This window comes from Pristis pectinata, chromosome 2, assembly GCF_009764475.1.
Source record: "Pristis pectinata isolate sPriPec2 chromosome 2, sPriPec2.1.pri, whole genome shotgun sequence".
NCBI classification, from domain to species: Eukaryota; Metazoa; Chordata; class Chondrichthyes; order Rhinopristiformes; family Pristidae; genus Pristis; species Pristis pectinata.
Genome location: NC_067406.1, coordinates 119213242 through 119226140, shown reverse-complemented (window position 1 = coordinate 119226140; position 12899 = coordinate 119213242).

Genomic DNA, 12899 nt, shown 5'->3' with positions numbered 1-12899 from the left:
GGGGCGCGGGAGGACAAGGTGGGGGGGCATCTGCAAACTCTGCTGCATGAGGTCCAGGATGGGCTTTTCCCTTTTTGTCTGAATGGCAGTAAATCACCCCTCATTTGGGCAGGATAGAGATCCCATCCAGTGCTTGCAGAAGTAGGGGGGACTGCCATTGATCTTACTGAGCAATATCACTTCATTGTCCATTGCTATATCATTCAATGTGGATGGTACACCGGAGGAAAACACTGGCAATGATATAATCAGTACCATTCACCATTATTGCATCTTGTTGCCTATTTATTCCATGTGCCACACTGGCACTGATTTTGAAGTAAGGACTGGAGAGCATTGGTGGTAAAATCTCTGGAATCCTTCAATAAGTTGGGCATAGTGATAGAAAGCTTTAAATCTCCAAGAACAGTTATTGTTGCTGAAATGAATGATACGTGAAAGCCAGACTGTCCATCATGACCTCTCTGTTTTGATAGCCTTGTAAACCTTTTGTAGCATATATAAATGCTTGGGGGGCAGGGTACCTCCAGGAATAAGGATTTGTGCTTGAGAGCTTTGTCAACTATCATCAACCATGTCTCCTCTATTTCAAGCACCTTTGCTCTAAAACCCTCTACCCCCAGCCAGAACAAGTATAGGGCTCCCCTTGTTTTCACCTTCCACCCGATCAGCCTCCACATTCCACACTCTGTAATTTCCACCATTTCCACTGGGACTCTGCCACCAGACACATTTTTCTCCTCCCTTCCCCTTCAGCATTTGAAAGGGATTGTTCCTACAGCAGCTTTCCTGATTCACTCCTTCATCTCCACTAATCACCCCCCTTGCCACAGCAATTAGCCGCAGCAGATACAACACCTGTGCTTCCCACCATCCAGGGACATAAGCAGTCTTTCCAGGCAAAGCAGCAATTCACTTGCATTTCATCAATTTTTTTAATATATTCATTTTCAGGATTAGGGCATTGCCAGCACCGCCATCATTAATAACCCTTGAGAAGATGATGCCTTCTTGAACTGTTGCAGTCCTTCCATAGAAGGTACTTCCACAGTGTAATTGGGTAGGGAATTCCAGGAATTAGATTCAGTGACAATGAAGGAGCAGCAATATACTGTATTTCCAAGGCAGGATGCTGCACCATATGAAGGGAAACTGCAGAAGGTGGTGTTCCCATGTGACTGCTGCCTTCAATCTTGTTGGTGGTAGAGGTGGCATTTTGTAGATGGTACACACTGTATCACCATGCGTAGATGGAGGAGGCAATAGATATTTAGGGTAGGATGCCAATCAAACAAGCCTCTTTGTTCTGGATGATGTTGACTACTTGTTGGCATTCCAATCATCCAGGCAAGTGGAGAGTATGGTATCACATAATTTGTGCCTTAGGTCTTGTGGTATCAGGAAATTAGTCATTCCTGATGATTACCCAGCTTCTAACCTGCTCTTGTAGGCATGTTATTTATGTGGTTGGTCCAGTTGAGTTTCTGGTCAATAATGACTCCCGGGATATTGACAGTGGGGGATACCAAATCATACAGCCAGTTAATGTCAATGGTAGGAAGTTAGATTCTCTCTTGTTGGAGATGGTTATCATTTGGCACTAGTGTCACTTGCGAATTATCCGCACATGCCTAATTATTGTCTAGATCTTGTGATATGCAGTCATAGGCCGCTTTGTTTGGCGAGGAGTTGAACATGTGTAGTCATCAGCGAACATCACCACTTCTAACCTCATGTTGGAAGGAAGGAAGGTTATGGATGAAACCTCTGAAGATGGTTCAGCCTATGACATTGCTCCCAAGGGAACTCCTACAGTGATGTTTCTGAAGTTAGAATGATGTAATGTAGTGCATTCAGTATTCACGATGTGACCTCCTTTACACTGGAGAAACCAAAGATAGATTGGGTGACTGACTTGCAGAGCACATCATCAGACCTTAGAAGTCATCATTTGATTCCATCCTGATGTCTTTATCCATTATTTATATTTTGCCTTTACAGGAATGGATTTCATGGTGATTATTGCACATAGAGAGCCATTCTTTTAATTTCGCTTTAATAGCTCTCAGTCTCCAGATTTAGTCTCAGAGGCTCAGGGTTCATGGTTCATTTCACCACCTCCTCATTGAGCTTGCTTCACACAATGAGCCCTTGATCTATTTCTCAGCTGGTTCTTGTTTCAACCGCTGTTTGTGCTCCTTGTGGTGAAACTGAACTTCTCCCTTTTTTACTTTTCCACTTCAATGATTAACTCATAACTTTTTCTTCTTGACTTGTTTTTCAGGCCCTAGACTGAGCAAATACATCAATGCATTAGCATCAGACTGCCAAGCAGCATATCATCCAACTTTGACAGATGAAACTTACCAGTACTTGGTCTGGCAGGAGGACTATGGGGGGGGGGGGGTGGTGGGGGTGTAGGAGGGGGAATGGTGGGGTAGGAGATGCTGTACAGAGTGCCAGTACACATGGCAAGGAGCGTACAGGACAGTCGTGCAAGTAATAGAGCCGCTACCTCACAGCATCAGAGACCTGAGTTCAATCCTGACTGCTTTGAGTTTGTACATTCTCCTACGACCATGATGGTTTCCTCCCGCATCAGAAGATGAGTGGATTGTTAGTGGATGAGACCATTGTAAATTGCCCCTAGGTAAGTGCAGTATCTGATGAGAATGTGAAAATTAAATAAAAGATTAACATAGGATTAATGTAAATGCGTGCTCAATGGTCAGAGCAGTTTCAATGGGCCAAAGGACCTGTTTCCATATTGTATGTCTCTATGACTATCTGACAAACAAACTTGACAACCTCTGGGCAACAATAAAACTGTAGAAAATTACAGTGCTTGGAATTTAACTGCCCAAGCCAACAGGGTTTCAAGGTACTATGAGTTCATTTTGGCTGGTAATTATTATCAGGCATCCATCATTCGATATATGCTACTGAATATCTGAGTACTGAAGACACAAGAGGCTGCAGATGCTGGAACCTGGAACAAAAAACAAACTGCTGGAGAAACTCAATGGGTCAGGCAGCATCTGTAGAGGGAAATGGACAGTCGACGTTTCAGGTTGAGGCCCTTCATCTGGACAGAAAGAATAGAGGATGGACAGCCTGTATAAAGGAGTGAGGGGAAGGGGTGGGGCAAGAGCCAGCTAGCAATAGGTGGATCCAGGTGAGGATCGATGATTGGCAGATGGAGGAGGGAAGAGTGGAAACAATGACAAAGGCTGGGGGGTGATGGGTGGGTGCAACAAAAGGGTACTGGTGATGGAATCTGTTAGGAAGGGAAGGTGGAGCATGGAACCAAATAAGGGAGGTGGGCAGGTGGGAACAGTGGGGAGAGTGTGTGGCGACGTGCAGGTTGAGAAGGTGGAGGAGGGGAAAGAAACTGGGTGATAGGGGGCTGGTATTGAACTTTATCATCAGTGCGGGAGGTTCACTGAGGACTTCAGTCTTGCAGATGTTGAGTGTAAGGCCCATCTTCTTTTATGCTTCAGTGAATGGGTCATTAATATTTTGTAGCTTAGTTTCTGAGCGTGCATACATGTAAAAGTAATCTGCTTACTGCAGCTCATCTCCTACCCTTGGTTTGGATGTCCTTGCATCTGGGGTGTAGTTACCATAGGTTAAACAGTTTGCCATTAGTTCCGAAAATAAGGTCAACTCCCATGGGAAGTTTTTAGAGGCATGGTGCTACATGCAGCAAGAAAGGTTGAGAAAAAACATTGGCACAATAATACAGCCTTGTTTGATGACGGTCTTCACTGAGAGTGATTCAGCTGAAGACTGGTAAGCATGCCATCACGGAGTAAACATTAGATGGAGACGAATTTCTGTGAGCAATAGAATTTGGGAAGGTTATTCCACAGTCCCAATTGATTTATAGAGTCAAAAGTTTTAGTGAGGTCAAAGAAAGCTATGTATGATATGACCTTGGTAGAAGTGGACCACTTTCCAACCGAATGAAAAACACTATAATGCTGGAGGAACTCAGCAGGCCAGGCAGCATCCATGGAAGAAAGCAGGCAGTCAACATTTCGGGTCCTCAAGAGTGTCCTGACCCAAAACATTGACTGTCTGCTTTTCTCCACGGATGCTGCTTGGCCTGCTGAGTTTCTCCAGCATCATCGTGTTTTTCATCTCGATTTCAGCATCTGTAGTCCTTTGTTTCTCTAGTATTAATGCTCCACTGCAAAGTCTCTTCAAGGATGCCTACTTTGATGAAGTTTTCTTCCTCTCCTCAGTGGGAGATTCGTGAGTCCCTTTTTGACTGTTCCCCCTCTGTGATCTCTTCTGCTGTCCTGAAGAAGGGTCCTGACCCGAAACGTTGACCGTCTGCTTTTCTCCACAGATGCTGCCTGGCCTGCTGAGTTCCTCCAGCATCATAATGTTTCTCATTCAGATTCCAGCATCTGCAGTCCTTTCACTAGTATTGCCACTTTTCAATTCTTGGCGAAGGCAGATGTCGGTGATGAAATTCATGAGCGCCTTCAATGCACCAGTACAGCCTTTGGTTGATTGAAGAAGAAGATGCTTGTAGATAAAGACCTAAGACCTGACAAAAGACATATGTCTGCCAGGCAGCATGATTCCTGCTTTCCTATATGCTTCTGACACTTGGATTAGCTACAGCAGACATCTCATAATATTGGAAAAATACCACCAGTGCTGACTCCACAAAATCCTCCAAGTTCATTGGAAGGTTAAATGAATCATCATCAGTGCCCTGTCCCAGGCTAACATCACCAGCATTGAGGCCTTAGTTACTTTTAGTCAGCTGCTTGGGGCAGATCACATTGCTTGCATGCCTGACACTAGTCTCTTGAAGCAGACACTTTATTCTGAGCTCTGTCATGAGAAGAGATTACCAGGTGGACAGAGAAAGAGAATCAAAGATGTGCTCAAAGCCACCTTAAAGGAGTGTAGCATCACCACTGACTCTTGGGAATCTGAGTCATGATCACTCCAAATGAAGAAGGATCACTTGGGGTGCTGTTGAGTACCTCAAGGCCACACACCAGGAGTACGTAGAAGTACTGTGTAATCTGTGAAAGGAGCACACCACCTCACAAACCACCCACTTGCTCACTCCATCAGCCATCTCCTGCCCACCAGTGGATGAGTCTGCCATTCTCTCATTGGCCTCATCAACCATCTCGGAACCCAGAAGACCAGATTGGAAGCAAGTTATCTTTGATCCCGAGGGACTGCCTAAGAAGAAGAAGAAGACTGAATGGAAACATGTCTTTGAAGTGTAAGAATAAATAATTGAGCATTGTGGTAATGAAAATTAATGGCCATTGTAACACGGTAATTGCCAACATTTTCTTTTGAAAATCAATTTTATAAGAGTGAGAATAGATTAGAGGCTGGGCTGCTTCTTCTCCCAGAGAATAGTAAGCATCTGGATTGTGTTCCTTTTGGAGTGATGCATGTTAACTTTCTATGTAGACCTAGCAAGTGCAGATATCACATTATGTAGAATGTCGGTGCTTTTGTAGATGGTACTTGATTTCATGATCTCATAGGCTCTTTTTTTACTTTCTGAAACAGCAAGGGTGGGAGGATGGGATAGGTTAAAAGTAATTTTTAAGTACATTTTTTTCTGAGATCACACAGCTATGATGGATGAGGGGAAATGCAATATCAGGTCATGATGCTCTGGTTGTAGTAATAAGCAACGTAAACAGTCCTTCCCCATAAAGACATATCTCACATGAAATGCATTCACAAAAAATAAGTGCCCATCCTTACCCAGTACAGTTAATCATAACACGGTATAGCTGGTGTTATTTGGCAGAATAAGAGATGATCTTTCAAAAGTAAATGTGTCACCCCTCCACTTAAATCAAGACTCAGAAATTATGACACAACATTAAATGAAATTACTCGTCACTGAAAAATAAAGCACAGCAAATCTCGATTCCTGGTGATCCCAGCCAAAGTTATGTCAGTTGGTGTCAGCCCATCTGAATTTCGAAGCAGAGAAATCAGCCAGTGATTATTCATCAGCGCTCCTCTGCTGGTAAGGGTGTGATCGAGCTTGGCATGGATGATCTATTTAATAATCAGCTAGTCTGGGTCCCCACAAGAACCATAATGAGCAACCAGAAGATGATCAGCACTTGCAAATGCATGGGGAATGGGCAAAGGGCATGTGCAGATTTAAAAGCAGCATAACAAGAAGTGCAAATTAATAAACATGGCAATTTACATGACATTATCTGTGGTGATATTTACTGTTTCCATAAGCTCTTACTTCGAACTTTAGAATCAAGTATTAAGTACCTATCATAACAAAAATTAATAAAAGCCTTCATTCGTATGAATTTATAAGAACAACTGAAATCTCTCTGAAGGACATAAAGCAAAAGTTAAAGACGCTAATATTGGCCACTGAATAAATGGAAAACAATCACAAATCAATTCAATTTGCTACAGTCAAACAAGCAGGCACCACAACATCGTTCAATCAACTCATGCAAATCCTTTCAAGCTCAGCAAACTGGAACTAGCAATGCAAACCAATCAAATTATCCAGATAATTTCTTCAAAATGTTCTTGACTACTATTTCTCTTCCCAGCACATAGAGCCAAAAATAACATTACATAACAACCACAATAAAAGAATTAACAATTCAGAAATAATCATTACATTTTTGCATAAATTTAGCAATTAATATCAAGAATCTTTGAAAGAGGTTTCATTTGCAGAGGCCTAGCTCCCTGGGGTTGGTGCTTAAATCCAGACAAAATATCAACACTAGATATTTCACATGGGCTATATTTTTGTTGCTGGTTATTTCCAGTTAGTGTGCACAAATTCTGTGTATTCTAGAGGGAGGGGTATGTGACTGATAGTTCCATTGTGGCAAATGTGCAGCCACAGTACTTAGATTGTAACATAACACTAAAGACCAGACATTCCTTCAGACAGTGTATGTGTGGACCCACAATATCTTCATATTCTTTCCTAGGTCACAGTTCAGCTGAGAAAACTGGGATGGGTATTGCTGCAAGAAGCAGTGAAGAGCCCAGATAAGGCAGGAGCTGCATCTCTGTAGCCCAATATCAGGCACTGAGGCTGGGAAAGATAATTGGTTAAGGACAACTGGAAAGAGGAGAGACCTTTATCAGGCTCTCTCCCTAAATTTCTGCAGCTATATTGGTCCTGCTGCCATCTTCCAAGGTTTAGTCTTGTGGAAAGATGTGAAGAGGGGGGTGTGTGTGTGTGTGTGTGTGTGTGTGTGTGTGTGTGTGTGTGTGTGTGTGTGTGTGTGTGTGTGTGTGTGTGTGTGTGTGTGTGTGTGTGTGTGTGTGCGCGCGCGTGCGCGCCGGGGGGGGGGGAGGATAGGGTAGGTTAAAAGTAATTTTTAAGTTCATTTTTCTCTGAGATCACACAGCTATGATGGATGAGGGGAAATGCAGGTCAAGATGCTCTGGATGTAGTACTAAGCAATGTAAACAGTCCTTTCCCATAAAAACATATCTCACATGAAATGCATTCACAAAAAATAAGTGCCCATCCTTACCCAATAAAGCTAATCATAACATGGTATAACTGTCTAGTGTTATTTGGCAGAATAAGAATTAAGAGCAGAGGAAATGGGATGGTGCCAGTGACATGGTCTGATGACAGGAAACTAGGAACTGGGATGGGAAACCAAGTATCTAAATATGGAATGTGGATAGGTAACCTCCTTCAGCAATCTCTATGGATTGAGAATGTGGAAAAGGAAATCTAGGTCAGGCTTTCTGGTCGGCTTTCGTGATAATAGTGGAAAATCCAACCCTCCATGTCACTTGGTAACCTGGCTGAAAGTTTACAAATAACAACTGAACCATACTAATTTAACATTCCAGGATCAGAGCTATGGGAATCTAGCTTTTTCAGCTGTCCTTCATAATAATGTTGAAATCTCCTGGTGGATTTTTCTGGTTAAAAAGAATTATCTAAAGAAGCCAGTACTATGCTAAGTTCAGTTTATTTGTGGATAATTGTTACCACAGGCAGAAACTGCTCCTCATCACTGATTTTCGGACCCATTTTCCATTATGTCAGACCTCAATGGAATTTATTTCAGCCTTCTGATCTTTTGAATTCTGACACCATACTTATTCTTTTCATACGGTCCCAGAAAGTGCCTACAGTATTCTGAAGGTCAGGTGGTAATGTTTGACATGCAGATCTGACCACACAATCCATGTATCTTTAACAATTCAAATGCTAGTTGCTGTTCAGAATTTGGTTTCTGTGACATATTTTGTAGTTTGTTGCTGACATTTTACATTAACAACTGCTATTTCTGTCAGTTTTTTCATTGGAACTAAGACCAGAGATTTCCATTCCAATTCAATCATTTGCTCCTGGGACAAGCTGAGACACGTCTGTAGAAAATGTTGCCTTTATCCTGATTATTCCCTCCCTAAAACTCACCAGAACTCACATTAGATCTGAAATGTTACTGCTCTTTTTAATCAATAACCTTTACAATTGTCATCACAACAAAAACAGAGCTATGCCTTTCTATGGGTCATGCAGTATCAAATTAAATCTGACAAACTTTCCATGCTCTTTTGCCTAGAAATCTTTGAAGTATTCCAATGGAAGTGGGAGGATATAAAATTAGGAATCAGTTTCATGAACAGTCTGCAGCTGAGCAATTCCCCAATATACTATTTAAAATAAAATACTACAGTCAGCAATTTTTAAAGAATTTCAAACATTTGCATATTGCACTTCCTGATTTTACAGTAATCTAAATAATCAACTATTCCTATTAAGTTTAAGATGCCAACTTTTGTAAAGCTATTGTATATTTTTTATCAGCTGATGTTTGTAGGGGAGAACATTGGCACGAGTGTGCATATATTGGGCTGGAACATCCTGATCTTCTGTAGAGAACTGTCGGCTAACTGTAGGCTCTGGGTGAACATGTTTATGACTTCCACGGATGTGCATTCCAAAGTGGAAGTCAGGAATGTGCTGGAGGACAGCTCCTGGCATATCCCACCTCTTGGTTCACTGCTGGGCTTAGCATTGAGTCCAGAGACAGAGCACAAACGTCCTGAGCTGAAGGCCAGATGCACTCAGTTTACACAAGAATTTATGCAGAGTAGGTAGCATGATGACTTGAATGCAGCCACCTACATTTGTCAAAAAGTAAACGCAGGTATGTGAATTGTTTAGTATATTTTACTTAATCTGAAGGTTTTTAATGAATTCCCGCACTTAAAGGTGTCTCAACTTATAACTTTTACACCTGCATCTGCTTTCTGCGGCCTAGTTGCCACTTGTGGTCTGCCAAACTTGGCATGATGGCCATGACAGTCAAACACTCAGTATGATCTGACAAACAGAACCCAAAAATTGCAACTGCAGCCATATGAACTGCACACGAGATGAATGTGGCAGTAAGCTGGATCAAGCATGATCCAGTTCATTGTGTGCAAACAGCTCAAGCATTTTGAGGGACGATGATCCTGTGGGCTAAGCTCAGACTATCATTGTTGACTTATCTGGAATGTTTTTGACTTTTTCTTTCCCACATTTGATTTAGTTTATTCGTGCTTATTCATTGGTTATCATTGGATAAATTGGGCATTTTCAGTTATTACAATATACTTTTGACAAATGCATCAAATTTTAGTTTCCATAATCAATTAGACCCAAATAAATAGTGCCTATACAACTCAAGTTATCAAAGTTTTCTTATGATCTGCGTTTTTTATAATCTGCGTTTTCTTTTCTCTAAGTTATCCAGTCATGTTACTGTTAGATTTATCATGGCCTCAAATAAATGTGCTTGGTCAGCAGTTTGTGCACAATACCCACATTCTGAAAGTCTCATTCTTAAAGCAAAGCACACAGTTGGCATTTGAAAATACATTAGCAACATGGAGTTTTATCGGTTAAAAAAATTAAGTAGGTCTTCAGGAGCATATTTTTGTATTATTGTTAAAAGGCAAAGAAATTCAAGCTGTAGTTATTTCCTTTCCTGAGTTGTCTTAATCATCAAACTATGAAATAAAAGGAATACAGAAACAGCCACCCCACCTAAATGTGGTCTGATTTCTCTGTGGATCTGATTTAATCCATTGTTTCCAAGGAGAAACAGAGTATCAAAGAATAGAGACAAGGGGAGCTCAATGAATGTAGATAACTCAGATTTTTTTTTAATTACAGAAACAGGAAATTTGGTTATGATTTATTTCCTTTTGGAGGCTGAACTTTGTGCACTTGGATATGATCTGTAAAGACAGATCTGTAGAATAGCTTTTGGAATTCATCCCATAAAAACCTGAAGACTGACATTTCCTTCACAGTAGTTGTACACACTCATAATCATTGTTGATTCTGTTTATTGCCCAGTGCTTGAGAAGCATGATTGGCAATGAAAATGTTCAAATCAGAGGTGTGAAATTTTGCTTCCTGTATCCTGTCTTGCACCAAATCCCTTTCACTCATCTCCTGCGCTCCCATTGGCTCTCAGTCTCTCAACAGTACAAACTAAAAATTCTCATGCTTGCATTCAGATTCATCCAGAGTTTCATCTCTCCCTGTCTCTTCTCTCCTGGCCACAACTCTCCAAATTTTCTGCACTCTCCAATTCTGGGTCCTTGCCATCACTCCAGCATTTGTCTCTCTTGGATATAATTTCTGAATTTCCTTCCTTAAATTTAGTGGCCAATTTATTTCCATCTCCTCCTCTAGTTTTTTTTTTCCAAACCTATGTCTTTGTCCAAGATCTAGATTGCTCTCCTTAGTGTCATTTTTTTGAGACTGCTCCTGTAAAGCATCTTGGAATTTCGAAAGTATTATGTTGTTTCTGTTGTTGTAATTGTATACTTAACACTCTCTTGAACAGCTGAAAAAACAAAGTGCTGGGTCAATAATGTCTGCTGGGTCGATGGCCTCTGCGTGCCAGCTATGGACCATTGAGTAGCATTCTTATCTCTTTGGCTCTTGTATTACCCTAGAAATTAGACCACAAGAAGCTAGGCTAATATTTCAGTGCATTAGATGTTGCAGCATTGGTGATTCATTCTTTCAGGTGAACTGTTACACTGGGTTCCCATTTCACATGGCAGGTGAATACGTCAGATCTCATGGCACCATTTCAAAGAAGAGCAAGGTAATTACCCTTCTGGACAATAGTTAATGAGTTTGTACGTTCTCCCCGTGTCTGCGTGGGTTTCCTCCGCATGCTCCAGTTTCCTCCCACATTCCAAAGACATACGGGTTAGGAAGTTGTGGGCATGCTATGTTGGCGCTGGAAGTGTGGCGACACTAGCGGGCTGCTCCCAGAACACTCCACACAAAAGACTCATTTCACTGTGTGTTCCGATGTGCATGTGACTAATAAAAATATCTTACATCTTAAAAGAGATGATGGATCATCCACCTAAAACATTGACTCTATTTAACTTTCCACGGGTTCTGACTGACCTACTGACTTATTTTGTCCATCAATTTCTGTTTCTGTTTAGATTTTCAGCCCATGCAATCTTTCACTTTTGCATTAATCAGTTTATCTGGTGATTGCATTTGGTGGGAGCTTGCTGTTTGCAAACTAGCTGTCATATTTCAAGTCCAGTGGTGGCTACAAACTATTGCACTGGCTACTGGGGTCATGAAAATTATTTTTTATGTCAATGTGCCTTCCCTGTGACTGCTGAACTGTGAACTTAGTGTGCACTATCCACATGTTGCATTTCAGCCACTTTCCAATCTTTCATCAAGAAGAGCTATCTTGCATTCACGACCATAAAACACAAAAGCATTGTTCCCATGGGAGCACTATCATCTAAGTGCTTGGCTTGGATATATCCTATTGCACCTTCATTATCAGTAGTTGAACATCCTGAAATTCACTAGCATCATTTTGAAAGCATTAACAGTGTACAGACATTAATGATCCAGAACAGGACAAAATAAACTTTCATTTGGAAAGACAAGGAGAGTCAACACAAAATTGTTTTTTAAGTAAGTCAAATTTGACTAACTTGACTGAATTCTTCGATAAAATTTATTAGGTAGTAGTGCAGATGTTGTTTATATATGAATTTCTAAACCTATTTGACTAAGTGCAATGCAGGAAACTTTCTAGGAAATAAAAGCAGAAAATGCTGGGAACACTCAGCAAGTCAAGAACCATGTGTACAGAGAGAAACAGAATTAATGTTTTGGGTTGATAGCCTTTGTCCAGAGCTGGGAATATTTAGAAAATCAGTAGGTTTAAATTTACAGAGACGAGAGATAGAGGGAACAAAGGAGATATCAGTGATGGGGTGCAAAGGAAGTCAGACTGGTGTTGACTATGAGACGGCGCTGAAGGATTGTTGGAGAGGGAGCTTCAGGATGTAGACCCAGCGGTGATGAACAACCGATGAAGTATTTCCCAGTGAGGATGGTATGTGACTTGGAAGTTCACCTGAAGATGGTGGTGTTCCCTTTTGCCTGCTGCCCTTGTCCTTCTTGGTGATAGAGGTGGCAGGTTTGGAAGGTCCTATTGGAGTAGCAGTGCATTTTGTAGATGACACCTACTGAAGCCAATGTATGGCAGTGGAAAAAGGAATGAATGTTTATGGTGATTGATAGGGTGCCAATCAAGCAGGTTGTTTCATCTTAGGTGGCACCAAGTTTCTTGAAAGTTGTTGGAGCTGCAGTTAGCCAGGCAAATGGAAGTTATTCCATTATGATCCTAATTGGTAGATTGTGAGACCATGGTGTGTCAGAAGGTGAGCAAGATACCCAACCTCTGACCTATGATTATAGTATGCTTGGTATAAGTTGTGTCTGGTCAATGCTGACCCCCAGGATATTGATGGTGGGGTACTTGTGAGTGGTATTCCTGATGAACGTCAAGGGTTAGTGATGGCCATTAATTGGGATT